Source organism: Lemur catta, chromosome 9, assembly GCF_020740605.2.
Source record: "Lemur catta isolate mLemCat1 chromosome 9, mLemCat1.pri, whole genome shotgun sequence".
Lineage (NCBI taxonomy): Eukaryota > Metazoa > Chordata > Mammalia > Primates > Lemuridae > Lemur > Lemur catta.
In genome coordinates this window covers 3899464-3925713 of record NC_059136.1, presented here as the reverse complement: position 1 = coordinate 3925713, position 26250 = coordinate 3899464, and the positions used below count along the sequence as shown (strand labels likewise).

The following is a 26250-nucleotide window of genomic DNA, read 5'->3' as shown; positions in this document are numbered from 1 at the left end:
AGTCGCGGGGGCGCCAGCTGTTTTGCAGTGAGGCCTGCGCTCCCCAGAGGTCACCGCGGGGGGTTGAGCGCGGCCAGTCCCAGGCAGGACCCGGGCCCTGCCGCTGAGAGGGAGCCGCACGCCCGCGGCCCGCTGTATTCAGTAGCCGCTTCCGTGCTGCTCAGTGGTGTGGCCCCAGCCAGGGCAGCGCAGGAGCTCCCCTCCCTGCTCCAGCGGACACGGCCTGGCCGCCCCCACGGCTGCTCAGTGCCCTGCGCCTCCGGGCCCGGACGGCGGGAGCGTCCACGCTAGCGTCGTCCCCACCGGGCTCTGCCCGGGCCGCTTCCTCGAGGGCGGCGGCCCAGTAGGCGGGGCCGCGTGGGTGTCCACCGTGAGGTGGAGTCGGGACCGGGGCGGGGCGGGGCCGGGAGCTCCCTCCCCTGGGGGTCGCTCGCGCGGCGCGGACTCCCCGGCTCCGGTGAGTGGAGCGCAAGTCTCGGCCCCGCCGGTGCCCGGAAGCGCGGCGCGGCCGCGGCGAGCGCGGCGAAGAGAGGGAGGCGTCCGCGGCTCCCTCCTCAGGAAGGGCGCGTTTGGAGGGGCGGCCGCGGGGCGCCGCCCGCCCCAGCGCCCCCTCCTCAGCTCCGCGCCCGCAGCGCGGTGACCGAGTGGCCGCGCTCCTGACGCCAGACCCGGGCTCGCAGCGCCGCCCGCCAGGCGGCGCTGACAGGGCGCCCGCGGCGGCCCCGAGGCGCCGGGCTGGCCGTTTGCTGACCGGATCGCGGCTGCCCGCCAGCGTGTCCGCGGCGCCGCCGCCGGCATGGGTTGCGCCCCGAGCACCCACATTTCCGAGGGCCGGGCGGTGTACCAAGGCGGCGAGGAGGCCGCGGTCGCCCCGGGGCCCGCGGCGCCGCCGCCGCCGTCGTCCGGCCGGCCGTCCCTCACACAGGGCCAGAAGATGACCGCCCTGCGCCCGGCCGGCGCCGCCAGCCTCGCGGAGTCCGAGCCTCGCGACGGCAGCGGGAAGAAGGTAAGGGGCGCCGGGCGGGCTGCGGCCCCTCGTCCGCGGCGAAGCGCGGGCAGCTTTCCCGCGGGGGCCAGGCGGGGCTCCCGGCCTGGCCGCGGTGCCCTCTCGCCCCCTTTGGGTGGCTTCCACGGACGCCCGCCGCCCTTCTGGCCGGGCAGCGTGCGGAGGAGGAGGACGCCGTCCCGGGGACGCTGGGTGGCAGGCTCGCGGCTAGGACGGTGGCCGAGCCCGGGGTCGGTTCCTGGGACACATGATTCGCCCCAAGCAGCAGGGCTGCTGTGAGCCTGAGGTGGCCCTTGGGTCAGTTCCCTGTCAAAGAGCCAGCGGTGCAGAGGAACCCCCAGGGTCTCCTGGCGCTCGCTGAAATGTGAAATCAGTGTGCACTTTGTTCCTGCGGTGCCCTGGGAGAAAGGGAAGGACAGCTGGCCCCGAGAGCCTGGGTCACCCCGCCACTGTTCGCCCTGTCAGCTTTGCACATACGGTTGCAGTTTTCCGTGTTCTTTGGGGCTGTAGAGATGGAATGTGGAACATCAGCTTTGCTGTGTTGCAGGTGTAGTGGAGGTTCACGGTTATTAGCGTACGTTCCGTATTTAAAGCGGCTGTGATTACAGAACAGTCTCCGAAGGCGATGTTTGAAGCGTTCAGCAGAAAGAAGCCTTTTATTAAGCAGTCTTACTGGGACATTTTGTAACTGTTACTGTCACTTTTTTTAATTGCGCTTGTTCTCCAGGGCTTATTGCCTTGGCTTATGTTTTGTCAAAGTGTCTGGCTCGGTCTTTGTTAAGGTTTTCTAAAAGAAAGCGAAAAAGGCAAAATTGGTTTGTTAAGGCACACAGCAGCTTTCCAGTTCTCCGATTTTAAAGTTTAAAGCTCGAACTCATGCGTAGGTTTATGTTTTATTAAACTGGTAAAAAATAAAACACCTAGTGTGCGTGGCTGCAGATTGTTGAATATCATCCCTCTCACCATCAATTTTCAAAAGACTTAATTTGCCAAATTTTCTTGATGTTTCTTGCTTTCCAAGGACTGCTACACCTGGGAAGTTTGAGGGATATAGCTTGATCTACTTCCTGTTTGAAGGTTCTAGCAGTCATCATGATACATTTTCCACATGCAAGGGAAAAGTCTTTTTCAGTGTGGCAAGACGGAGTTGAAGTGATTTCCCCACTCCTCTCATACCCTAAGTGAAAACTCAGCTTCGTTCTAATTGTCACAAGTTGAATTCCGTCTCCTATAGAATCTTTGAAGAAAGAGGTGGTGTAGACTCAACCCAGGCTGCTCTTAGTATCCGTGTAAAGCTCATGCATTAAGCCTACCTACCTAGCTTAGGAAAAAACAAAAGCATTATGTAGGCAAAGTTGAATGGGGCAACTTTCAAGCTTTCAAGTGTTTGACTCAAATCTAACATTGGTTTATTTGCATTAAGTAGTATTATAGTTTTAGATTATCAAAGTAGCCCTTTTAGTAAGAGGCCCGTGTGTGTCTTACAGGCCTTTTTGCAGTGGGCTAGGCGTCCTGAAGTTCACCTGGGTGTCTTGTGAGCCTCCCAGTGCAGCACCTTGCTCTTCTGCTACCCACAGTGCCTACTGCTAAGAGTCCCTACGTCAGGTATTCTGCCACAGTGGCAGACCATTGCCTTGTGTTGGGGCCCCCAAAATAGATTCATACTTACAGTGCCAGTGCAGTGGCATGCTAACTAAATGTTCGTTTTTTGTGTGAACTGAATGCTGAGACATTTTCAGTCATTGTAATTGGATGTCATAAAGCCTCCAATAGAAGCTTTAAGATAATATTAGTATTTTCAGAGCAGGAGTCAAATTATAAATTATAGCAACAGAAATAATACTTGTTATTCATGAACTGTACGTATTGATTCCACATCTCAGCTACAGATATTTGTATTTAGGTGTAGCAGAGAATAGAGCAGAGGTAAATATTAGCATTTTTTTAGTTCATTATTTTTTGTTTAAAAGAATGAATCTTATAAGATATTAAATGTACTCTAGAAATTCGTGTTTAGAGAAGATAAACTTCCAGCAATTTAGCAAAAGCAAGTTATTATAAAATTAATTTTAGGTTCTTTATATGAATCTTTCAAGATCCAATTTTAGTTCATTAAAAAAGCTCTTAGGGCCGGGCACATTGGCTCATGCCTGTAATCCTAGCACTCTGGGAGGCCGAGGCGGGTGGATTGTTGTGTCATTTGGCATTCCCTCTTTCTGCCATATTTCCCATAACTGGAAGTTGTGTCTACCGTGGATTCAACTTCAGGAGTTTGGCTAGAATACATCGTTGGTGATTCAAGAATCACCTGAGAAGACATGCAGTATCTGATTGGCCATTACAGACGCTCAGATTGGCCGTTGAGTTAGGATGATGACAGTCTGATCCTTCCACTGCTGGATGATTAGGTCCCCCTCATATGACCAGAAAGGGATCTGTGTGGCATTTGGCACTATACAAATGGTCACATCACCGTAGGCTACTCACATGAGGCTTATCTTTTCTTTTTACTCTCTTAGTATTAATTGATAATTCTTATCTAAAATAATAGTTCTGATTAGAGTTAATGAAGGATGTTTCCTAATTCAGTTACATTTCTACATGCAGTACTTGGTGTTCTATAAAGTAGAAGTTTCCCTCATCAGTCGGGGTTATTGGTTACTATTAAATATAGTCCTTACTGGAAAGTCAGGATAAATAATACATTTTTTCCTTAACAATTTTAAAGGTAAGGAGTTTGCTGCCTCCAATGGTAAAGAATGTGATGGATTTCTTTTCTAGATTTCACTTTTGTTCAATTTAGTTATGGACATAGGGATTTTCATTGGGTGTTTGGATGGATCTATTAGTGTTTTTTTTTATAAGGCAACTTTGGCTAGTTGGGCTCCTTCATATTGACTCTTATGTGCTTTCAACATGATCCTGTTAATCTTTGAAAGCACAACTAGTTGTCTCAGTCTCAGGAATGGGCCTTTTCTCCAAGGTGCCCTGATTCCTCTTAGGGGGAAATGGTGTTGGAAACTATATTTTGGGTATGAGGGGTACTCATTAGTTGAGGATTGACATTGTTTTTGGGTCATTTTAGTGGATAAATCTGGAAAATATATACATCAAAAACCTCCAGAACTATGTATTGATATTTCTTTTCAATTTAGATTTAATAATTCAGTGTCTTATTTCAGTATGTTTGATTTTATAATTGTATCCCTTTTCTCTTACATTGACAACTTTGGTTTGCTTTTAAGCTCCAGGGCGTATCCATCCAGATATATAATAGTTAAGTATTCATTCATACATGTTAATTTTATATTCTTTATAGTAACGGGTTGCTTAGTGACAGGGATACATTCTGAGAAATGCATTGTTAGGCAATTGTATCATTGTGCCAACATCATCGTGTACTTACACAAACCCAGATTTCATAGCCTACTGCACGCGGAGGCTGTATGGTGTGCCCTGTTACTCCTGGGTGCAAACCTGTACAGCATGTTACTGTACTGAATACTGTATGCAGTTGGAACAGAAAATAAGTATTTGTGTATCTAAACATAGAAACGGTACAGGAAAAATGCACCATAAAAGATAAAAGATGGCACACCTGTGTTGGGCACTTACCATGAATGGAGCTTGCAAAACTGGAAGTTGCTTTGGGTGAGTCAGTGAGTGAATGTGAAGGTCTAGGACATTACTGTACGCTACTGTCGACTTTATAAACACTGGACACTTAGGCTATATTAAATTTATAGAAAGTTTTTTTTCTTCAATGATAAATTAACCTGAGCCTACTGTAACTTTTTACTTTATGAACTTTTAAGTTTTTTTAACTTTTGACTCTTTTGTAATAGCACTTAGCTTAAAACACAACTCCTATGATAACAATGCCTTCTTCTGGAATAGTTCCTGAAGGACCTGCCTGAGCCTGTTTTACAGTGAACTTTTTAATAAGTGGAGTACACTGTAGTGATAAAAAGTATAGTAAATTTATAAACCAGTAACATAGTCATTTACTGTCATTCTCACGTATTATATGTGAAACATAATTGTATGTGCTATGCTTTTATACGACCAGCAGCACAGTAGGTTTGTTTACACCAGCATCACCACAAACACGTGAGTAATGTCTTGCCCTAGGATGTTATGATGGCTACGATGTCACTAGGTGACAGGAATTTTTCAGCTCCATTATAATCTTAAGCACCACCGTCATATATATTGACCTTTGTTAACCCAAATGTCGTCATGCAGCACATAACTGTATATTCTTTCATTTTTTTAATCCAGTCAAATTTAGCAATGGGGGGTGGTATAGCAACTTTAGTGACACGAATGTTAATAAGTTCTGATAATCCACTACCAAATGCACTCTCATCAAGCAGTTTTACTATATCATAAGCAGTAAAGAAATTCAATACCTGGAATTTCTAGGCTTGGATGTCATTAGGGAAGTTGCTTGATGATTACTAAGTGGCTCTGTTTTCATTTTAAAGATAGGTACAGATACCTGTTTTCTCTTCTTAGTTTATAAGTGTACATTTGGAGTTGGAGTTGACATGCAGTGAAACCTAAAGTATTTACTTAGTCATTCATGGCATATTTGATCAGCTTCCTTTACTGTCCTAACATTTTTAGATAAAAGCAGGGAATGTTCCTTTTTTTCTCCGCAAGTCGCTATGCCATGGGTTTTTGTTATTCTAGAGTTAAGAAACATGGTCTTGAAAAGCCAAAACTTGTATGTGGAGTGAACGATAGTAAAGCCTTACCTTGGGATGAAGAGGGCAGGCCTGGCATCAGCCTGGCCCTGCAGGCCAACAGTGTTATCAAGAGGCACAAAATGGGTGTGCACAGTATCACACCTGTAATCCTAGCACTTTGGGAGGCCAAGGTGGGAGGATTGCTTGGGGCCAGTTCTATAGCACCCTGAGCAAGAGTGAGACCCTATCTTTACAAAAGAGAAAAAATAGAGAAAATTAGCCAGGCATGGTGATGCACGCCTATTGTCCCAGCTCTTTGGGAGGCTGAGGCAGGAGGAGTGCTCAAGCCCAGGATTTTGAGGTTGCTGTGAGCTATGATGACGCCACTGTTCTCTAGCCCAGGTGACAGAGGGAGACATTGTCTTAAAAAAAAAAAAAAGGCTCAGCATGCCTCTGTGGTGGTAAGTGATAGTTGACTTTATGAGCAAACCTATGCTCATTTCAATAGTGACAAAAATCAGTGCTTCCATTAGACATTAATCTTTAGTGAGATTAGTTTCGTAGACTGTGAGTTCGGAAGTGTTTTAGTGGTCTTTGTCTCACTTAAACTCCATTACAGGCATTCTCTTGTCAGTTATCCATCTACACAGAGAATTGTAGTTTGGTACATTTTCATGATAGGGATGTCTCTCATTCTTTACTGAGCAATAAAATGTTGCCTTATTTATTCACCACACATTTAGTGCTTACTGTGGGCGAGGAACTGCACTGGACATTTGCTGGTAATGTGAAGATGAGTAAGATGTGGGCTCCCTTTTTAGATGATAAACTCACTAGAGGACAGGCTTGCCTCTAATAATCGTATGTGTCTCCCTTGTGCCTTGATTCTATAATACCTGTTCAGCAATCTGAACACACCATTGCTGTGCTATAGTCAAAGAGGCCAGGGGAATCGGAAGCAGAAAACTTGGGTTCAAAGTGTGGCTTTGGCTTTGGTACTTGCTTAGCTATGTGAGCTGGGGCAAACCATGTAACTTGTCTGTGAGCCACAGTTCCTCGTGTGAAATGTGGATGTGAGAGAAGGTGTGGGAAGATCCTTCTAATCTGTGACGTACCATAAAAGTGACAGACTTTTCTTGTTTCTCTTTGCTTATTAAACAGAATGGTGTTTTCTGACCATTGTGTCAGCGAAGAAGCTGTGTTATCATCCTTTCAGTGCTGCTGAATGTACCGATAATGGAGAAATAAACAGCACTGCCCTGGTTTTCTGGTTGTAAGCCAAAAAACCTGTTTTCAGTGCCCAAAGCTGTGTTTGCCTTGAGAGGCCAAGAATGTGTCTACAACGCAGGACAGCTTCAGATCCCACGGTGAAGCTCTCGGGTAATCACACGGTTTTGGTTTAGCTTCAGTTGTTCATAGGGCAAGCTTTTCTAGCTGTGCTCAGTTCCTGCTGGAGTAAAATAATGTAGACTGGCCGGAGGTGGTCTCTGGTCAAGGCTGCCATGAATTGAACTTGTTCTCCCACTGTGCAGGCACTGGCTCATCGGAGCAGCATGCCTGTCCCATAGCCAGGCCCTGGAAGGACCTCCGAGCATGGCCCTTAAACTGGGCCCTGGCTCCTCACCTGGTTGACTTGGGGTCAGTGGTTTCCACATGGTGGCAATGAGGGCTTTGCTCCAGGCCTTCCTGTTCTTACATTTTCAACTGCTGTAGAGCCAGGTTGATCCAATAATGTGCCTTGTTTTTCTCCCTCATGAGGACATTTTCTGGAATTTTTATCTCACCTTATCTGTTCTTCTGAAAAACATGTCTTCAGACCTCATTTCTCTAGCTCCCAGATAACCAAACCCCACATGCAGAGAGGTCCAAGAGATCCCTACCCTTCACCCAGAGGTTCAGAGGAGGAGCAGGGGGAGCACATGCAACCATGACTGTGCCATTCTCGTGTCCAGAACCTCCTGTGACTCCCCACTGCCAAATTTGGACTCCTTTTTTTGGCCTACAAAGCCTGGCTGGTGGGCTCCCAGGCCCTCTCTAGCTTCATCCTGTGCCTCACAAACTGGATGCCTCAAGCACTCATATGCCAGGGACTCAGTAACCTCTGGACTTTGTGTGGTTTCCTTGCCAAAGCTCTGCTGAGAGCTGAATTAACCAAGACCCTTGATGAAGGTAGAGCTCTAAGAACGAAGTAGGTAACTGTTAGAGGAGGTATTTTATGTCTGGACCAAATGCCCTCAGATTTTTGTGTTTGTGGCATTCCATTCCAAAAACAAAAACAAAAAGCCAGGATGGAGATGAGGTGCAGGGTGCAACTGTTAAGGCCATGCATGCTCAGAGGCTGGAGAGTGCCCTGTGGTCTGCTCCGGGGAGGCTTTTGCCCTCCTGGCTGTTTCACTGTGGCCCCGAGAACCCAGAGAGTTGAAGGAGGTCAGCAGAGAAAGGATGAGCATCTGGGGCTGGAAAAGTGTGCTGGTGGCTGACACTGCCTAGCCTTGGTGAATTCCTGGATGCGGTCTGAGGCTGCCGAAGTGAAGTGGCTTCCCCTTGTTCTTCAGATAACACCTGAAGAAGTTATCCTGCCATTACAAATCAAAGGTCTTCTGGATTTGATGGTGCACTGCTGAGTGTCGAGATCAGTCATGATTGTGTGGGACAAACACCCTATTCTATGCTCAGCTTGACACCTGTTGTCATCTCTCTTATTGACATCTTATTAAAACATCAACTAAGATAGATATAACACTTAAGCTATCATATGTTGGCTGTTCATTATTAACTAAAACCAGGTACTGTTCTAACTACTTTGTGTGTATTAACTAATTTAATCCTTAGGACAACCAGAGAGCTTGGTGTTGCCTTTAAAGTTCACATATTAAGGACAACAAAACTGAGAAAAGTAGGCGGGTCTAAAGTGGCAGCACTTGGATTCAAAACCCAGGTAGCCTGTTTCCTGAGTCCATGTTCTTAATGACGATTGTATAGGAAAAACTAACTTTTTCCTTCTGTACTCAAACCATTCTCAATGGTTCACTTCTGCTGCCGGATATGTGGGAGTTTTCCCCACACAAAGCAATTCTGCAGTTTTCTGCAGACAGCAACTGGGTGTCCTAGCAATCAATTCAATTCTGACATTGTAATTAGTGCAGATGGCACAGGTTAAGGGTTTAGTCCCACAAAACTGCCCCCCACTTGAGATGCCTGTCACAAGTAGTAAGTCCCCAGGTTACCCACGATTTCTGTCTGACTTGGCTACACACTGGAGGTTTTTGTGATCCCCTTCTTGAGTTTTATAATTTGTTAGAGTGGCTTATGGAACCTAGGAAAACAGTTTACTTCCTAAATTACCAGTTTATTTCAAAGTATATATTAAGGATACAAATGAACGGCCAAATGAAGGACATACATACGGCTAGGTCTGGAAGGGTCCCAAGCACAGGAGCTTCTGTCCCCATAGAGTTGGGTGCAGTATCCTCTGTCTCATGAATGTGTTCTTGTTCACAAACCTGGAGGCTCCCTGAACCCCTCCTTTTGTATTTTCCTTCGAGGACTCATTACATAGGCAGGATTGATTAAATCAGTGGCCACTGGTGACCAGCTCAACTTGCAACCCCTCTCCTCTCCTCTGGGGGGAGGGTGTTCAAAATTCCAACCCTTTAATCACATGGTTGGTTCCCTTGGCAACCAGTCCCCTCATCCTGTGGTTGTCTAGGGGGCTTTCCCTAAATTACCTCATTAACATAAACTCAGGTGTGGTTGAAAGGGGCTTGTTAAGAATAATAAGACACTTCTCTCACCTTGATTGGCCTGGAGCTGCTGCAGAGCTGTTTTAGGACAAAAGACCAAATATTATAACAAAAGATAAGCTGTGAGCCAGAAACTGTGCAATAAGACCAAAATACGTATTTCTTATTATATCAAAACTGTACTTAGGTATTTCTGTGTTTTTCTTTTTACTTTTTTTTTTGTTTGTTTGTTTTTTGAGACAGAGTCTTGCTCTATTGCCGAGGTAGAGTACAATTGTGTTGTCATAGCTCAGAGCAACCTCAAACTCCTGGGCACAAGCAATCTCCGGCCTCAGCCTCCCAGGTAGCTAGGACTACACGTGCATGGGGGCAGGAGGAGAGACACCTGGCTGAGTTTCCTATTTTTGGTAGAGATGGGGTCTCTCTCTTGTTCAGGCTGGTCTCAAACTCCTGAGCTCAAAGGATCCTCCTGCCTCTGGTTCCCAGAGTGCTGGGATTACTGGCATGAGCCACCAGGCCAGCCTCATTTCAGTTTTTTTGAGTTTAGTGAGATGTCACAAATTTTTGTGTGTTTTTTCAGATAATTTTCCTGATTGTATAGGTCAGGATTCTTTGTACTGCAAGTGACATCAACTAAACTAGCTTGGATTTGTGGCCCAGCATAGCCTGGCTGACATAACCAAACTCAAGGAAGGACATGGGTACATTGGCTTCTGGTACAAGTGAATCCAGGACTCTTCCTCCATCTTTCCTTCTCCGTGGTTCCATCTTTAGTTCTCTTGGTTTGCTTTGCACTGCTCAGTAGGAAACAGTGTCCTCCAATAGCTCCTGGCCTCCCTTTTCATAGCATCATCAATGGGGAGCCTCTTCTCTTAATTCCAATTTGGAAAGTCCCAGGGAAGAACCACGATGGGCCTGGCGTGGAACACTTGCTCGGCCCGGTGGCCAGCGCGTGGCCTCTGTGACGGGCAGCAACTTTCACAGAACAGGGTGGTTGGAAGAGGGGGAGCAGCCTCAGAGGAAGGGAGGTGCCGGCTAGATGGAGGAAGAGCGGCCCCTGCACTGGGGTTCCAAATGCTTTTTGGCCGAAGGACGAATACCACTGTGTGTGTAATGGCAGCTACTGTGCCTAATTTCACTACGAGGCAGTTCATATTCTGAGTTACCAGAGAAACTTTCCATTTGCTCTGCTGAGAGAATAGATAACTTGTGGGAAAGTTTCAACAAGATTTGATGTAGAAAGGGCTTCCCAGGTGACCCTTACTTTGTGTCGCCTGCCTAAAAGATATTTATAGGAATTACTCTGTGTTGCTCATCACTTCTCGTTTTCCCCAGTACTGTCATGGTTATCACTTGTTCTGTGTTTGCATTCCAGTGGTGCGATCATTGCGTCCTGTGTTCTTAGGTTTCTGTTTCATCAGCTAAGCCAGTATCTAGGGCAAGGCGCCCACCCCGCAGGTCTTACGTTTTTCACCTTAGGGTCTGCTGACTGTTGTAACAAACTGAAAAATACAGGAAAGGCTCAACCTTGACAGAAGTTTCTCAGTCACATAAAATTTAACACAGGTGTTCTCGATCAGTGGGGGACTGTCCTCTAAGTGGTGATTCAGAGACCAAGGCAAGGCGCCTTCCACCTGTATCTGTGCCATCTTCAACACCTGGTTGCCAAGATCACCATGCTGTCTGCATGGACAAGCTCACAGAAGGGGACAGAACGTGGAGGGTCATGTGTGAGAGGTTTTTAAGGGTCGAATCTGGAAGTGGTCCACATCAGTTTCTTCACATTCCATTGGCCACATGGCCACAGCTAATTTCACTGAAGGCTGGGAAATGTGATCTAGCTGTGTGCCCAGGAGGAAGAGGAACTGGATTTGAACAGTCTCTGCCACACTTCCTTGGTGACATGTGTCATTCTTCCCCTTTTCCCCTTTCCCGTGCAAAGCACTGGTATAGTTTGGGTGGAATTGAGCCCACTGCCAGCTCCAGGATGGGCCCCTGAATCCTTCCTGCCCCATTCCTGGTTCAGTAATCGATAGGCAACCCAGGCCTATGCCAGGCTGGACATGGAATTCCTATGGTCCTAGTTATTAGTTCAGGGGCAGGTGTGTGATATAAACTGTCCCAGTGAGACTGTGCACTGGTTGGGGGAGAGGCCACCCTCACCCAGCCCTCTACAGTGAGGACAAAGCCAACTCATGGGTGAGAAGAAGCTAAGAGAATTGCAGAGTCGTAGAGTTAGAGTCCTACGGAAGCTTTCCTGACGCTCGCAAGATGTGACTCTGGACTTTGTATTAGCAGGAGCCTGTAAATCCACTTTATTGCATAGGAATTTGAGGTTAATTTTCTTACAACCACAAACATCCTGACTGATACACAGTATAAAATGGAAGGGGAACTGGGAGAAAGGGTAGAGTCTGCATCTCTAAGTTCTGCTTCCTTTCATTGCATATTTCTGTGATGTTTCTTTGACTGCTTGAACACAGCCAAGCAGGGTCTGAGTTGGTGTTATCCTAGTCTGACTTCCCCATTCCCTGGAATTACAGTGGGAATAATTATATTCTTTACTGTTCTTTTTTCTCCCTTTAGACAATGATTTCTCTCTGGATTGAATGATGTAGGTACACAGTTCCTTTGAAGATTAAATTGACATTCATGGTCTAAATGAACAGAACATAGTTCAAATGATTTCCTGTGTTTTAGTGACTTCTCTGAAGTTTGTCTTTTTATCAGGAAAGTATCATATACTTTGACTAAATTTATCGTATACTTTGAAGAATGCATTTCATTTATACCTGGGTATTCTCTCTGTATTAGTGTAGGAATTATTTAGATTTTGAGTCAAATGTTCTAAACCCTTTTGGAATTTGAATAGTTTGTCAAGTTTATTGATTTTATACTACCTCCATCTTGAAACAAATGCCATACGCTGTTCTGAAAGAACATTTTGAGAGAATTATGTGGTATTCAGTAAGGCAGTTAGAAATAACCTGGAAAGTATTAATATTTAGTGACTTGCTCAGGAAGCTAATTTGCACCACCAGAAATCATTAGGTCAGCACACAGCCACCTCATGCACCTGTGGTGACAAGTGAAAACCATGGCTGGGTGCAGTGGTGCGTGCCTGTAATCCCAGCTACTCAGGAGGCTGATGCGGGGGGATCATTTGAGAGCAGCCTGGGCAACACAGCGAGAGGAAAGAAAATCATGGAAGTCCAGCCTGACGCATTTTTCTCAGCACATGGAGGACAGCGGAGGGTGACACCCTGAGCATTAGAGCTGCCTTACCTTGCTTTGTTTCAAAAAGGAGTTGTGGTAACTCATGGTAAGTTAAAAAACAAACAGGAAAGTGAGTCAGGGCCAAGGGAACACGGGGTGGACTAAGGAGTTAAGTCAGGAGTCAGGTCAGCGTTGGAAATGTGAGCCACAGGGACATGCCTGGCTGCCAGGGGGCTGAGTCACACATTTGGCTCTGAGCTCCCACAGCCTGACGAAATAGGAAAACAGTTCGAGAATTCTGGAGACTTAAAACTAGCAAGTGACTCAGGAGAAGTACATTTTCTGAGCTGAAGCCTAAAGAAATTACTGTCCTGGGCCCTCTTTGAGGGACCAGGCTCTCAACAGTGTTCCCATAATAGACGTACGTGGTGGTGAGTGTCCCTCAGTGCAAGCTGAGGGCATGGCGCCCTGCACAGATTCCAGGTGGGGCCAAAGTCAGCGGGTGCAGCCGTTCAGCTAGTTTGATTCAGGAATTAAAATTTGGTCTTCTGGAAGAGTGTGGTATTACCGATTTTTAATCTTGGCCAATTTTATTGAATTTGATGGGAGAGGTTAGTCTTTGGCCAAGTGTTTTATCAGCCATCTGTAATTTCTCTTTTGTGTATTGTCTGTTTGCTACTTTGGCTATTTTCCTTTTGGAGAATTGGAGTTTTTCTTTTTAACTTGGGTGTTTTTTTTTTTTTTTTTTTAAGAGAATGTTAGTCTTTTTGTCACGTATGGTGAATAACTTTTTTTTCTAGTTTGCTCCTGGTAAAAGTTTTTGGGATTGCTCACTGAAATAGGAGGGAGACAGGCTACTATTGAGAGTGGGAGGATGGGGTTAGGGCAGTTGGCTTGGGAAGAGGGGATGTGTGGGGTCACCCTAGGAGGAGGAGAGCAGTGGCTGGGCACGTGGGGAAGGCATCCCAGGCAGCGCTTGGTGCCCAGCTGCAGTGAGATGTTGTGTATTTATATTATATATTGTTCTTTCTCAGGAGTCTCTGTGCATGTACAGGTAGTGGCCCAGGGAGGTGTCAGAAGCCAGGGGACTTTGCTATGTTGGGACAGTGAAATATGAGGTAATTCCATCTGCTTCAGTGTATTTTCAAAATTCCATTCTTAGTCTGCTAATATCTGCCTGGCTCCCCATTACTGGCTTTCTCCTTAGCTTTGGCTACATTTATTTCACACCACCAGACCCTTCCTCCATACTGTGCAAATCTCTCCTCGCCCCCAGTTTAGTTGGACAAAGTTAGAGTCATTCTAGTTGCACACTGTGGGCCTCAGTCCCACTTGTACTCACTGGGCCTTGTAGCTGTGGACACAGTCCCATCTAAAACTCCACTGCTCTGTGCTCCTGCATAGCTGTAAGTATGGTCTTGCTCTAGTCCCCCATCCTGGCTACCTACCCGTGCTCCACTTTCCCCACAAATGGGGTCTTTTTGTTTTTTCTTTTGCATTCAGCCAAAGCCCCTTCTGACCTCAGGCCCCAAGGATGAGAGCCTGTCCCTGGGCATGGATTTCCCCGTCTGCTGCTCTGCCTGAATTCTTTGCTGCCACCTTCATGTTACCCATCTGGCCCTGCCTGCAGAGCCATCTGCCTCTTGCTGAATGTCCCTAAGGCACTGTCTGCCAGCATTGTCTCCAGGGTATACAAAGGGGCTTCCTCTCCCTGTGTCCCAGGAGTCAGGCACCTGCTGCCCCTTGGTGAGCCTGGGAGACTCTTCTGGCACCTCTTCCCAGTCCTTTGTCTCAGGGTGCCTGTTCTGACAGTGAGCACTTGGGAGGGACAGGTTTTGAGTCCTGTGAAAAGAAAAAGGAAGGAAGTGTCCTCCACACAACTTCTGCCTTTTTCCTCATTCTTCCTGGTGTGTTAAATTTGCGTGTGTGTGTGTGATGTTCTCTTGCTTAGAGGCTGAGGATATTTAAAGTGGAAAAGGGCAGAAGAGTTGAAAAGTGATTTATATTTTGTGACTAGGCAAAGTGATTCTAAAAAGCAAACCTGTAGAGACCATTCTAGTTCTCTTCTACCTATTAATACATTATAATACAAGTGATGTGAAAACTAGGCCTCTTTCTTTTGAAAGTGTTAGAAAATGCTTTGGGGCTGTAGTTGATACAGAATGTTTTATAATCAGACCAAAAAAATATTATTCCTACACATTGTTTCCTATGACCTAGAAATAAGAATGGTGCAGATCACTCTTTGTAATAGAATTTGTTGTCCTAAGGGCACACCCATTGCACAAGTTAGGAATTTTGGGTGGTAAATAATAAACTTTATGTGAAAGAGTACACACAGGATTTCAGGCTGGGGAGGGACCATTGGCTGTAGTCTTTTCCTGGGCAGTTTCCATCAAAAGTTTCGATTTTCTCCAGACTGTGGTAGGTTCTCTTTTCTGTTATGACAAAAACCAACCAAACAAAACACAAATGTCATATGCTGTTAGTAGGAATGTAAATTAGTAAGATTACTTTGGAAAACTGTTGGCAACACTTACTGACGTTGTAAATATGTGCGTTCTCTCACCCACCATTTCTACTTCTAGGTCTATAGCCACCAGAAATGTGTGCATATGTTCACCAAAAGTCACATGCTAGAATGTTCGTTGCAGTATTATTGATACTAGTTAAAAACTAGAAATAACTCCACAGTCCATCAAAAACAGAATAAATCATGGTATAAGTGTTCAGTGAAATTCTTGATAACAATGAGAATGAAAGTGTCATTGCTGCATGTCACAGCATGGATGAATCTCATAAGCGTGGTGTTGAGTGAAAGAAGCCAGACAAAAAAAGATAACATGCATGATTTGGTTTATGCAGAGTTCAAACTCAGGAAGAGCTGTGGTGCTGGGAATCAGGATGGCGCTGCGCTTTGGGGAAGAAGAGGGAGGATAGTCATCTGGGGAAGGTGTGAGGGCTTCTGGGTGCTGGTAATGTTCTATTTCTTGACCTGGGCGGTAGTTACATGGATGAGTTCACTTTGTGATAATTCACCAAGCTACATACCTATGATTTATATTCTTTTCCAGTGTTAACCTTCAATACAAATATATTTTTAGTTAAAAAAACTTGCAGTATGTGTTACACTTGAGCTAGAGTTTTCATATGTATATGACCCTTCTGGCGTTAGGGACTTGGCATGTACTTTTGCCTCAGTCTCCAACAGTCCTACTTCCTTTGCACCCAATTCCTGCTCATCTTTTGGGAAATCTTCCCTGGCAAGCTGTTTCCCTCCCTTCCCCACACCCTGGGTTGTGTCCCTGTGATTTCACTGGTCTGTGGTGGGTGTCTGATTGCCTCTTCCCTTGATCTGCAAGCTTCAGGAGAGCGGAGGCTGGGCCTGTTCATGCCATTGTTGTGGTCCAGGGACTGGCACGGTGCCTGCGCTGATCCGGTAACTGTCCAATGAAGGGACTGAATGGGACTGACTTGAAAGGGAGCAACCCTTTTTGATTCATGCATTTCGACTGAAGTTTAGTTAGGGGAAGTGGGAGTTTGGAGGAGCCATGAAGTTGAAGCCCCTATGAGGTTGCCCGGAATACTTTTGAGATTATAGTGGCTTTAGTAGCCTTACAGTGTGACCTGTAGGAAAACTCAGCTGAAAGAGGGAAGCAGTGTTGGCTACTCAGTGTCCCTTAACCTAGTTCTGTTTTCTGTGGCCACTCATTGTGCTCCTGAGAATGAACAGTTTATATATGATGACTTCATTTGTTTTGGCTTTTCTCATGACAATCCTAAGGTCAAGTGTATTTTAATCATGAGAAATGTGTCCTGGAAGTTAGTTCCAGAATCTCTATTTCCTTTTTCTTTCGTTAGTATTAAAATCTTGGCTATCCTCTCCATTCCTTCCTCCCAAACTCTTCTTAGAAGCAACTTTGCAAGGATCATAAATATCCTCTATGTTGATTTTCTCTGAACTTCACTTGTTCTTTTTCAACTGGATGTGGGGAAAGGGCACGTTCTCGTTTACTATTCTAACCTGACAGAATTATGCCAAAAGCAATGCTCAGATTGACTGAGTAGGAGCATTTAAGATAAGACATTTACCTTGAGACTTATGTGTTGGATGAGTTTTACAGGTTTTTCCCCTTCTCGTGCAATGTGGTTAGGAGACAGGTTTGGAGCCAGACGGTACGGGTCCAAATCTCAGCCCTACCACTCCCTGCTTTTTGCTGTTTGGCAACTCACATAACCTCTCTGCGCCCAGCTTTTTCTTATTTGAAAAGTGGGGTTAGCTGTGAAGACTTAATTAACTTTTCAGTGTAAAACAGTCTGTAATGTTGAGTCTGCTCAATGCCTAAGAAATTATAAATAATAAATAGCATTTGCCTAAAATGGAAGTTCAACTTTCTTGTTAGAAAAAGCGTGGTTTTGGCCGGGCGCAGTGGCTCACGCCTGTAATCCTAGCCCTCTGGGAGGCTGAGGCGGGTGGATCGCTCGAGGTCAGGAGTTCGAGACCAGCCTGAGCGAGACCCCGTCTCTACTAAAAATAGAAATAAATTATCTGGACAACTAAAAATATGTATAGAAAAAATTGGCCGGGCATGGTGGCACGTGCCTGTAGTCCCAGCTACTCGGGAGACTGAGGCAGGAGGATCGCTTAAGCCCAGGAGTTTGAGGTTGCTGTGAGCTAGGCTGACGCCACGGCACTCACTCTAGCCCGGGCAACAAAGTGAGACTCTGTCTCAAAAAAAAAAAAAAAAGAAAAAGCGTGGTTTTAATACATACTATGTTAGACTCTAAAAAGTAGATTAGGGCTTTCCTTTTCAGAAAATATTTGGAAATTAATTTGGGGAACTTAGAAATGGTTATATAACACCTAATTACACAATTTACCTTTGGGAACAAAGAAGAAAATACAATATCACCATATAGGTTTGCATAATTCTGCACCCCTCCTCCCCTTTTACTTTGGAAACCAAAGAGTGGGGGGAGAGAGAATTTTGGAGAGCCTGATCCGCTGTTAACTCTATGAACCATTTCCTGAAGAACAGTCCCTCCCAGAGCTGCTCAGAAATCTGGGGATGTTATGTGGAGCTTTTAGCTCTTGTTTTCTTTTTTCCTTCAATAGCTTCAGCTTGCTTAGAATTAAGGGCTATACAAAATGACCCTTCATTTGTTGATGAGAAAAGGGAGAGCAGGGAGAGGTTTTGCAAGGGATGAAATGGTATTTCCATGCACAATTTACAGATTTCGACCTCAGCGTCTTTGGGCCTGAAGGGCTTGATGGAGAAATTACAAGGTTAGAAGGGGTTTGAGATGTGGTGGAAAGAACAGAGATTTTCCGTATCCTGCATCTACCACTGTGTACTTTGCACAAGTTATTAATGTTTTGGAGCATCGCTTTTCTTATTTGCAAAATGGGAATAATAAAGTCTACCTGATAGAGTTTCTGAGAGGATTAACTGAGGTAACATGATAAATGACTCTTTTCCTAAGAGACAGTGAGATAGACGTAAAACAGCGAGTTTTTATCAGCTCTTTCTTCCCCTGCTTTAGTTCAACCTGTTTTATGCTCTGGCAAGAATGAGGGAATTCTGTTTAAAGGATTATCTGTAATTATTTGGCTTAGTATTTTGAAATATTTTATTATGGAGAATTTACAATAGGTGGTATAAAAGTGGAATCGTGTCATATTTGTTATACAACAAATTACCCCACAACTTTCTGGCTCAGAACAAAAGTACTGATCTCTCAGGGTGTCTGTGGGTGGTGAATGTGAGAGCAGCTCGGCTTGGGGGTTCTGGTCATCGTTTCTCGGAGCTGCAGGCAGGCGTTGCTGGGCTGCATCATTCGGAACGTCGCTGGGTCCGGGCATTTCCTTCCAAGGTGCTTCCCCACAGGACCGGCAAGTTAGTGCGAGATGCTTTGGGGGTGGGAGAAGGGCCCACTTCCTCTACACAAGGGCCATCTTCACAGGGCTGCTCTAGTGTCCTCACAGCATGGTGGCCAGTTTCCACCAGAGATGTGATCCAAGAGGTCATGGCAAAAGTTACCACCTAGCCCAGACTACGTGTCATCAGTGCTGCCGTGTTCTTTTTGTCAAATGGACCAGCTTTGACTCAGTGAGACTAGAGACCACAAAAGATCTTGGCCCGGTGTGGTGGCTCATGCCTGTAATCCTAGCACTTTGGGAGGCTGAGGGGAGAGGATCTCTGGAGGCCAGGAGTTCAAGACTAGCCTCAGCAAGACCCTGTCTCTACAAAAAGGGAGAAAAATGAGCCAGGTGTGGTAGTGCATGCCTGTCGTCCCAGCTACCCCGGAGGCTGAGGCAGGAGGATCGCTCGAGTCCAGGAGCTAGAGGTTGCAGTGAGCTATGATGACACCAGTGCACTCTAGCCAGGGCAACAGAGTGAGACCCTGTTTCAAAAAAACAAACAAATCTTGTGATGATCTGATCAGATCTTTAATTCATTAGTGGCGATATGGTGGCAAATGGTGTTATTCTAATTCTGTCATCTCTGGTTCATATAATACTGAATCCTTCTACAAAGTGAAACTTCCCTCATTAACTATGTGATAAAATTTGAAATCTAGCATAAGCAGGATAAATGCTTATTTCTTGCCCTTCATTTACCATTTTCAGAATAATGATTAGTTCTCAAGCATCCTTCAAAGGGGACTAGTTAAATTTTTTTTAGTATTACTATGAACTCAAGGATTTAAACATATTTGTTACATTTCAATCTATTGGACTTATTACCTGTATTGATGTCCATATATTTGTACCCCCTTTTTGATAAATGGTAGCATCCTCTACGTACCGGTCTTGACCTTGCTTTTCTTACTTAGCAGTATATCCTTGAGATCACTTCATAGTTGTCTGTGGAGGAATTCTTCATTCTTTTTTTTTTTTAATTGAGATATAGTTCATATATTCACCCTTATAAACTATACAATTCACTGTTTTTTTAGCATATTCACTGAGTTATGCAAACATAACCACGAATCCTGGAATGTTCTCATCAAAGAAACCCTGTCCCCATAAATAGTTGCTCCTCATTGCTCCTGCCCACCTACCGCTGCTCCCCAAACCTCAGCCCCTGACAACCACCAATCTACTTCATGTCTCTGAATTTACAAATGTGCATTTGATTTAAATGGAATCGTGTAATTCCTGGCCTTTGTGTGTGGCTTCTTTCACTTAGCATGACATTTTCAGGGCTCTTCCATGTTGTATTTTGGGTGAGTTTCTCATTCCTTTTTAGCAGTGCAGTGCTCTGCTGCCTTGGTCTGTCTGTGTTTCAGTTAACCAGCACACACTGTGAACAGTTGAGTTGTTTCCATACTTGTTATTAAATGGCCTTGTGCATAAGTCTTTTTTTGTGTGAATTTTGGTAGTTATTGCTGAATTTTCCTCTACAGGGCTTGTACCATTTTGGATTTTCACCAGCAGTGTGTCGGAAAGTCTTATTTTCCTACTGCTTTGCCATAGATTAGTATTTTGTGGTATCTCACTGTAGTTTCAGTGGACATTTACTTACATTTCTCATATAATGAAGATTGATTGAAAATCTTTGCACATGTTGAAGGGCCATTTGCATTCCTTTTTTTGTGAATTGTCTGTTCCTATCCCTCTAGACTGTTTCTCTAAGGGTTGTTTGTTTTTTTTTTCCATTTTTGGCTTCCCTTTTTGTATTATAAATATTTTTTCATTTCTTCATCTCCCTGTTTACTTTAGTAAGACTCGTCATGCAAATCAAAATTTTTATGTAATTAATTTAAACACTATTTTTGCTTATTGCTTCTCGAGTTTGAGTCACAGTCAGAAACTTATCCTCACTCCTGTGTTATGGAATCGTTACCCATGCACTCAGTTGTTTTATTTTTTACATTTAAATCTCTGATCCATTTGAAATTTATCTTGGTGTATTATATGAAGAATGGGTCCAATTTCATCTGTTTTTCCATATGGCTATGAAATCATTCCTAGCACCATTCATTAATTAGCCCGTTTTCCCTCATTGATATGCTACCTTTATGGTAAATTCCATTCATAATCAGATCCATTTCTGGATTCTCTGTTCTTTTTTTGTCTCCCCCTCATCACCCCCTCCCCCCCCAGAGGAGTGGGGTCTCACTCTGTCACCTAGGCTGGAGGGCACTGGCACAGTTATAGCTCACTGCAGCCTGGAGCTACTGGGCTCAAGTCATCCTCCTGCCTCAGCCTCCCGAGTGGCTGGGACTACAGGTGCACACCACGCTGCCTAGGAACTTTTTTTTAATTTGTTTTTTTGTAGAGACCAGGTCTGGGTATGTTGCTCAGGGTGGTCTCAAACTCCTGGGCTCAAGCGGTCCTTTTATCTTGGCCTTCGAGAGTGGTGGGATTACAGGCATGAGCCACTGTGCCTGGCCTGGATTCTCTGTTTTATTCCATTAGTCTTTGTGTCTGATTGTTATGCCATTGCTACATGTTTTAGTTGTAGAGCTTTGTAATGTGTTTTAATATCTTGTCCTCTCTCATTTCTTTGCATTTTCAGGAGTCTTCTGGCTATTCTTGCTTGTTTGTGTTTACAGATGAACTGTAAAATTAGCTTGTCTAGCTCTGGAAAGAAAACTTGACGGTATTTTTATTAGAGTGGTGTTAAATTTATAAATTAGTATAAGGAAGAGGTGACATCTTTATGATGTTCTGTCTTATCAAGAAGGTGGTTGTGGATTTCTATTTGTTTAAATCTGTTTAAATTTGTTTCAATCTGTTGTGTTTTGGGGAGTGTTTTTATATGGGTCCTCATAGAGGACCTTATTAAGGTAAAGTTTATGCTTAGATCTTTTCTGTTCTTTTTTGCTTTCATAAGTAGGGTTTTCTCTTCCATTATATTTTCAAGCTGAATTCCTTTTTTATAAATGAAGCCTAATGATTTTGATGTTTCTTATATAGCCTGATAAATTCTCTAACTTGTAATGCAAATCATATCAATTCTTTTGAGTTTTCCAGCCATATCATTATGTTATTTGTAAATAGAGTTTCACTTCTTTTTTTCCAATTTTTAGATCCCTAATTAGTCTGTTATCTAATTGCATTGGATGGTATCTCCAATACAATGTTAAAAAGTAGAGAAGATAGTGTTTTAATACAACATAGTGACTTGTTTTTAACATTGTAGGGGAAGTTCTAGTTTTCTCCATTAATATTTAGCAGACTTTCACCCTGAATAAGAGGAGCAGTGAAAGGAAATTATGTGGGAAATTTTTTTTGTTTTTTGCTTTTCAAAGTATGGGTGAGATGTAAATATTGTGATGATCTCCACTATCAGCTGCATAGTTATATTATCCTAATTATTTTCACAATAGGTGATGGAATTTCGATCATTATTTTCAATTATGTAACTACACAGAAGATATTTAGTATATTTAGGTGATTAAAAGATAGAATTCTGTAACTCTGCATTTTCAATTTTAAAAATAATTGCGTGGCAAAAAGATGAAAAGAGGTTTAGAAAATGAAACTGCAGAGGCTTCACCATCTTAGGACGTTGCCATATCAATACCTAGCTTCAGGCTTTGTTGTGTTGGGGCAGAAAACACTAGAGGGCTTGCACATCGTCAGTTAAATGCTGCGGTGACAACACAGCACTTCAGCTTTATTTTGAGTTGGCTAGAACTAGTCACGTGGCCTAACTTCAAGGAGTGGGGAAGGGTAGTCCTCCCCTTGCTAGGAAAGAGGAAAACCAGATGTGGGTAAGTATTATAAGACCCTATCACAGTTTTGAAACTTTTTTGGTGCTAATTCTTCAATCTTTTTAGAATCTTCTGTGGTTATTGGCCTCTTTTGATTTTATTCTGCTTTTGTAAATTTCATGTTGTTTCCAGAAAATTGTTTTCAAGATTTTTAAATGTTTTATTTGCAACACATCCCAAATAAGCCTATTTGATGGGCATTTCAAAACAATCACTTTAGTAAGTGAGTGGAAAGTAGATTGTAGGGGCACAGAAGTGGCAGTAGAATAACCAACTAGAGAACTTTTGCAACTGCTCAGAGAGGTCATTTGGGTTTGGTGGTAGCAGTAGATGTGGAGGGATGTGGGCAACTTGGGATATATTTCGGACGTAGTCTGTCGTGGTGCTGTTCAAAACAGTCACGTAGACGAACTGTTTGTTACTGTTTCAGGACAAGATAAGGAGTCTTGTGGTACAAATCAACACACTGATCTCTTCATTGAGGATGTCTTGCTGTTAAAGACATTTTTTGTGGTTGATTCACATTCTAGCTTAAATTCTTTATTTCACTGCGGACTACTAACAATTGGTCCACAAATCATATATAAAGCACCATCAATCAATAGTATTTCCATTTAGGGGTGAGCCATGATTTATTTAAGTAGACTCTTACTGTTGGACATTCAGATGATTAGCCCCCACATCATCTTTTTCTGGTATTCACGGTCATTCCAAATAATATATACTCTGTCTCTGGTACAAAATTCTAAGTTCATCAGTTAAATCAAGCTTACTAATCTTCAAGATTCTGTGTCTATTAATCTTTATATGTGCCCTACCTGGCAAAGGAAGAGAGTGGCATTTTGTAGTCCTTTACCACAGTTGTGGTTTGGGCCAATTTCTCCTTACACTTCTCAGAACTCTGGTTTTTAAAAAAAAAAAACAACAAATCTTTTTTAAAATTTTGAAATAGTTTTAGACTTACAGAAAATTTGCAAATATAAAATAAAAAGAATTCCTTCATAGACGTCACCCAGTTTGCCCAAATGTTAACATTTTACTGTATGCTTTTATTATTATTACCACTTTTTTTTTTTTTTAAGAGGTAGGGTCTCACTCTGTTACTCAGGGTAGAGTGCAGTGGCACAACCATGGCTCACTGCAGCCTTGAACTCCTGGGCTCAAGCAGTCCTCCCACCTCTGCCTCCCAAAGTGCTGGGATTACAGACATGAGCCACCACACCTGACCTGCTTTTATTTATTCTTTATATGTATCCATATTATTATTTTCTTAACCATTTGGAAGTAAGCTGCATAGCTGATGTCCCTTTGCATCCCTTCAGTGCATATTTCTTAAAAATAAGGACATTCTCTATTATTGATTCAGTTATCAAATCATGACATTAACATTGTTCCAGTACTGTTATCCACAGACCTGATCTGAAATCTACCAGTTGTCCCACTAATTTCCTTTATAGATGCTATGGCCTGAGTATTTGTGTCCCCTGACGTTCATATATTGAAACCTAATTATCAGGGCAGTGGTATTAAGAGGCGGGGCCTTTAGGAGGTGATTAGGTCATGGAAGCAGAGCCCTCACGAATGGGATGAGTGCCCTTAAAAAAGAGGCTTGAGGTTGGCCGGGCACGGTGGCTCATGCCTGTAATCCTAGCACTTTGGGAGGCTGGGGCATAAGGATCGCTTGAGGTCAGGAGTTCGAGGCCAGCCTGAGCAAGAGAGAGACCCCATCTCTATCAAAAATAGGAAACTCAGCCAGGTGTCTCTCCTCCCACCCCCAGGAACGTGTAGTCCTAGCTTCCTGGGAGGCTGAGGGAGGAGATTGCTTGAGCCCAGGAGTTTGAGGTTGCAGTGAGCTATGATGACACCACTGCACTATAGCCAGGGTGACAGAGCAAGACTCTCTCTCAAAAAACAAAACAAAACAAAAAAAGAGGCTTGAGGGAGCTTGTTTGCCTTTGTGCCACGTGAGGACACATGGCAGGTATCATCTGTGAGGAACAGGCGCTGAACAGACACCAAATCTGGCAGTGCCTTCATCTTGGACTTCCCAGGCTCTAGAACTGTAAGCAATCAACTTCTGTTGTTTATAAATTACCCAGTCTAAGGTATTTTGTTATACCCAAACTAAGACAATAGAAAAAGAAATCATTATGTTCTGATCTAGCATCCAGTCCAGCATCATGCATTTAACTGGCATGTTTCTTTAGCCTTCAGTCTAAGGCAGTTCCTCAGTATTTGTTCCCTGGGGATTCTAGACATTTTGAAGAGTACAGGGCAGTTATTGCAGAATTTTCCTTATGTTTGCTTTATGTGATGTTTTCTCATATGCATTGGGTTGTGCACTTTTGGCAGGAATCCCACAGCAGCCATGGGTTCTTCCCAGCGCATCATATCAGAAGGTGCATCTGTCTGCTCCACGACCAGGGATGCTCACTGTGGTCACTTGATTAAGGTGGTGTCTTCCAGGTTTCCTCACCATTTTCCCTTTTGAAATGAATAAACACCTCATGGGGAGATACTGTGAGACTGCGTATTATACATATGCCTTTACTCATTCACTTTTCGCCAACTAGGTTTAGCATCCATTGATGATTTTTGCCTGAAACAGTTAATACCATGATGTTGCCAAATGGTGAGTTTTAACTCACGGGTAGTATGTTTTGGCAGCTTGTTATTCAACCATTTGTGTTCTGTCTCAGTTCTCCTCAGTTGAGATGCACAGTAGCGTTATGGAAAACAGCAGCTAATTCTCAGCATTGGTCCAGATGCGTGGGTGCCTCACGTTTCTGTTACACCTCCTTAGAGAGGACCTGGTTGGGTGATGCTGTCACCCCAGCTTGGACACTTTGGGCACCAAACTGCCTCTGCATAAGTACTGTCTTCTAGCTCCAGCGCTAATTCATGGTCCATGCAAGTATGTCTAGATATTGGAAGTGGTTTTTTAAGACATCTGTGACATAGATCATATTGGCTAGAATAAGGCAGCCAAGGCTGCTTTTTTCAGAAGGGGCTGTAGCATGGTAGAGTGTCACAGATTTGCATCTGATGGAGTCCAGAGAGCATTTGTTCATTTTGGTGAATGGAATATAAAGAGATATGAGCATGTTTGCATGCTAAAGGGGCAGAGTCAGTAGGGGGGAGATTAATGGTCAGGAATGGGGGAACTATTTTTGGGGGGGTCCCTGACAAGGTAGGCCTAGGTGGTGGGATTAGCTCTGAGCAAGAGAAAGGACACGTCTTTTAGGAAGACATTGGGAGGAAGGACGTGAACAGCATTGTTTTTATAGGGTACGAGTAGGCACAAATTTACCACCTAGTGGCCTCATTTCTCTTTGTGAAATAGATCACATCTAAGAGTGAGAGGGTATAGGCCTTAAGGACATCACTGTATTGAGTAATAAGAGAGTTGTCAGGGGCTCATCCGAGGATTTCCAGGCAGCTGGTAGTAGAGACCACGAATTCTTGGTGACCTTAATCTATAAGGCTGTGTGATTTTTCTCCAGCAATGCTCATCAGCTCAGGTGTAGAAGCACAGGAAATCACCAGTTGGGTTTATTGGGGGATGTGGCTTTTCCACATGTTGAGGTGGAAACGCAGGGGAGCTGGGAGAGCAGAAGGTGGCGACAGAGGGCAGGGCTTCCTCTGGAGAGGTGGTTCAAGTAATGGATCATGGTTGAGCCTCTGTGGTCTGTACAGGATGGGGGAGGTGAGATTGGAGAGTAGAAGAGTGAAAGGATTGGAGATCAGAGAATTATTAGAGGAGGAACAAAGGTTCAGCATTGCTGGCAGGATAGGTATGTTGGTCAGAGAGTAGGATATTGGAGTTTCCATCGTGGGACAGTTCTGGCCGGTGAGGGGCTGGGGTGGA

At 44.2% G+C, this 26250-nt stretch overlaps 1 protein-coding gene across 1 annotated transcript in view; it reads left to right on the top strand.

Annotated features, from left to right (window-relative positions):
- The first annotated feature begins 927 nt into the window (after window positions 1–927).
- LOC123645092 (sodium/nucleoside cotransporter 1-like) overlaps window positions 928–26250 on the top strand; it is an 84770-nt gene continuing 59447 nt past the window's right edge. Inside the window, exon 1 of the mRNA XM_045561628.1 lies at window positions 928–1006. The gene's annotated coding sequence lies outside the window, so the exon portion shown is untranslated. The remainder of the gene's footprint in view (window positions 1007–26250) is intronic.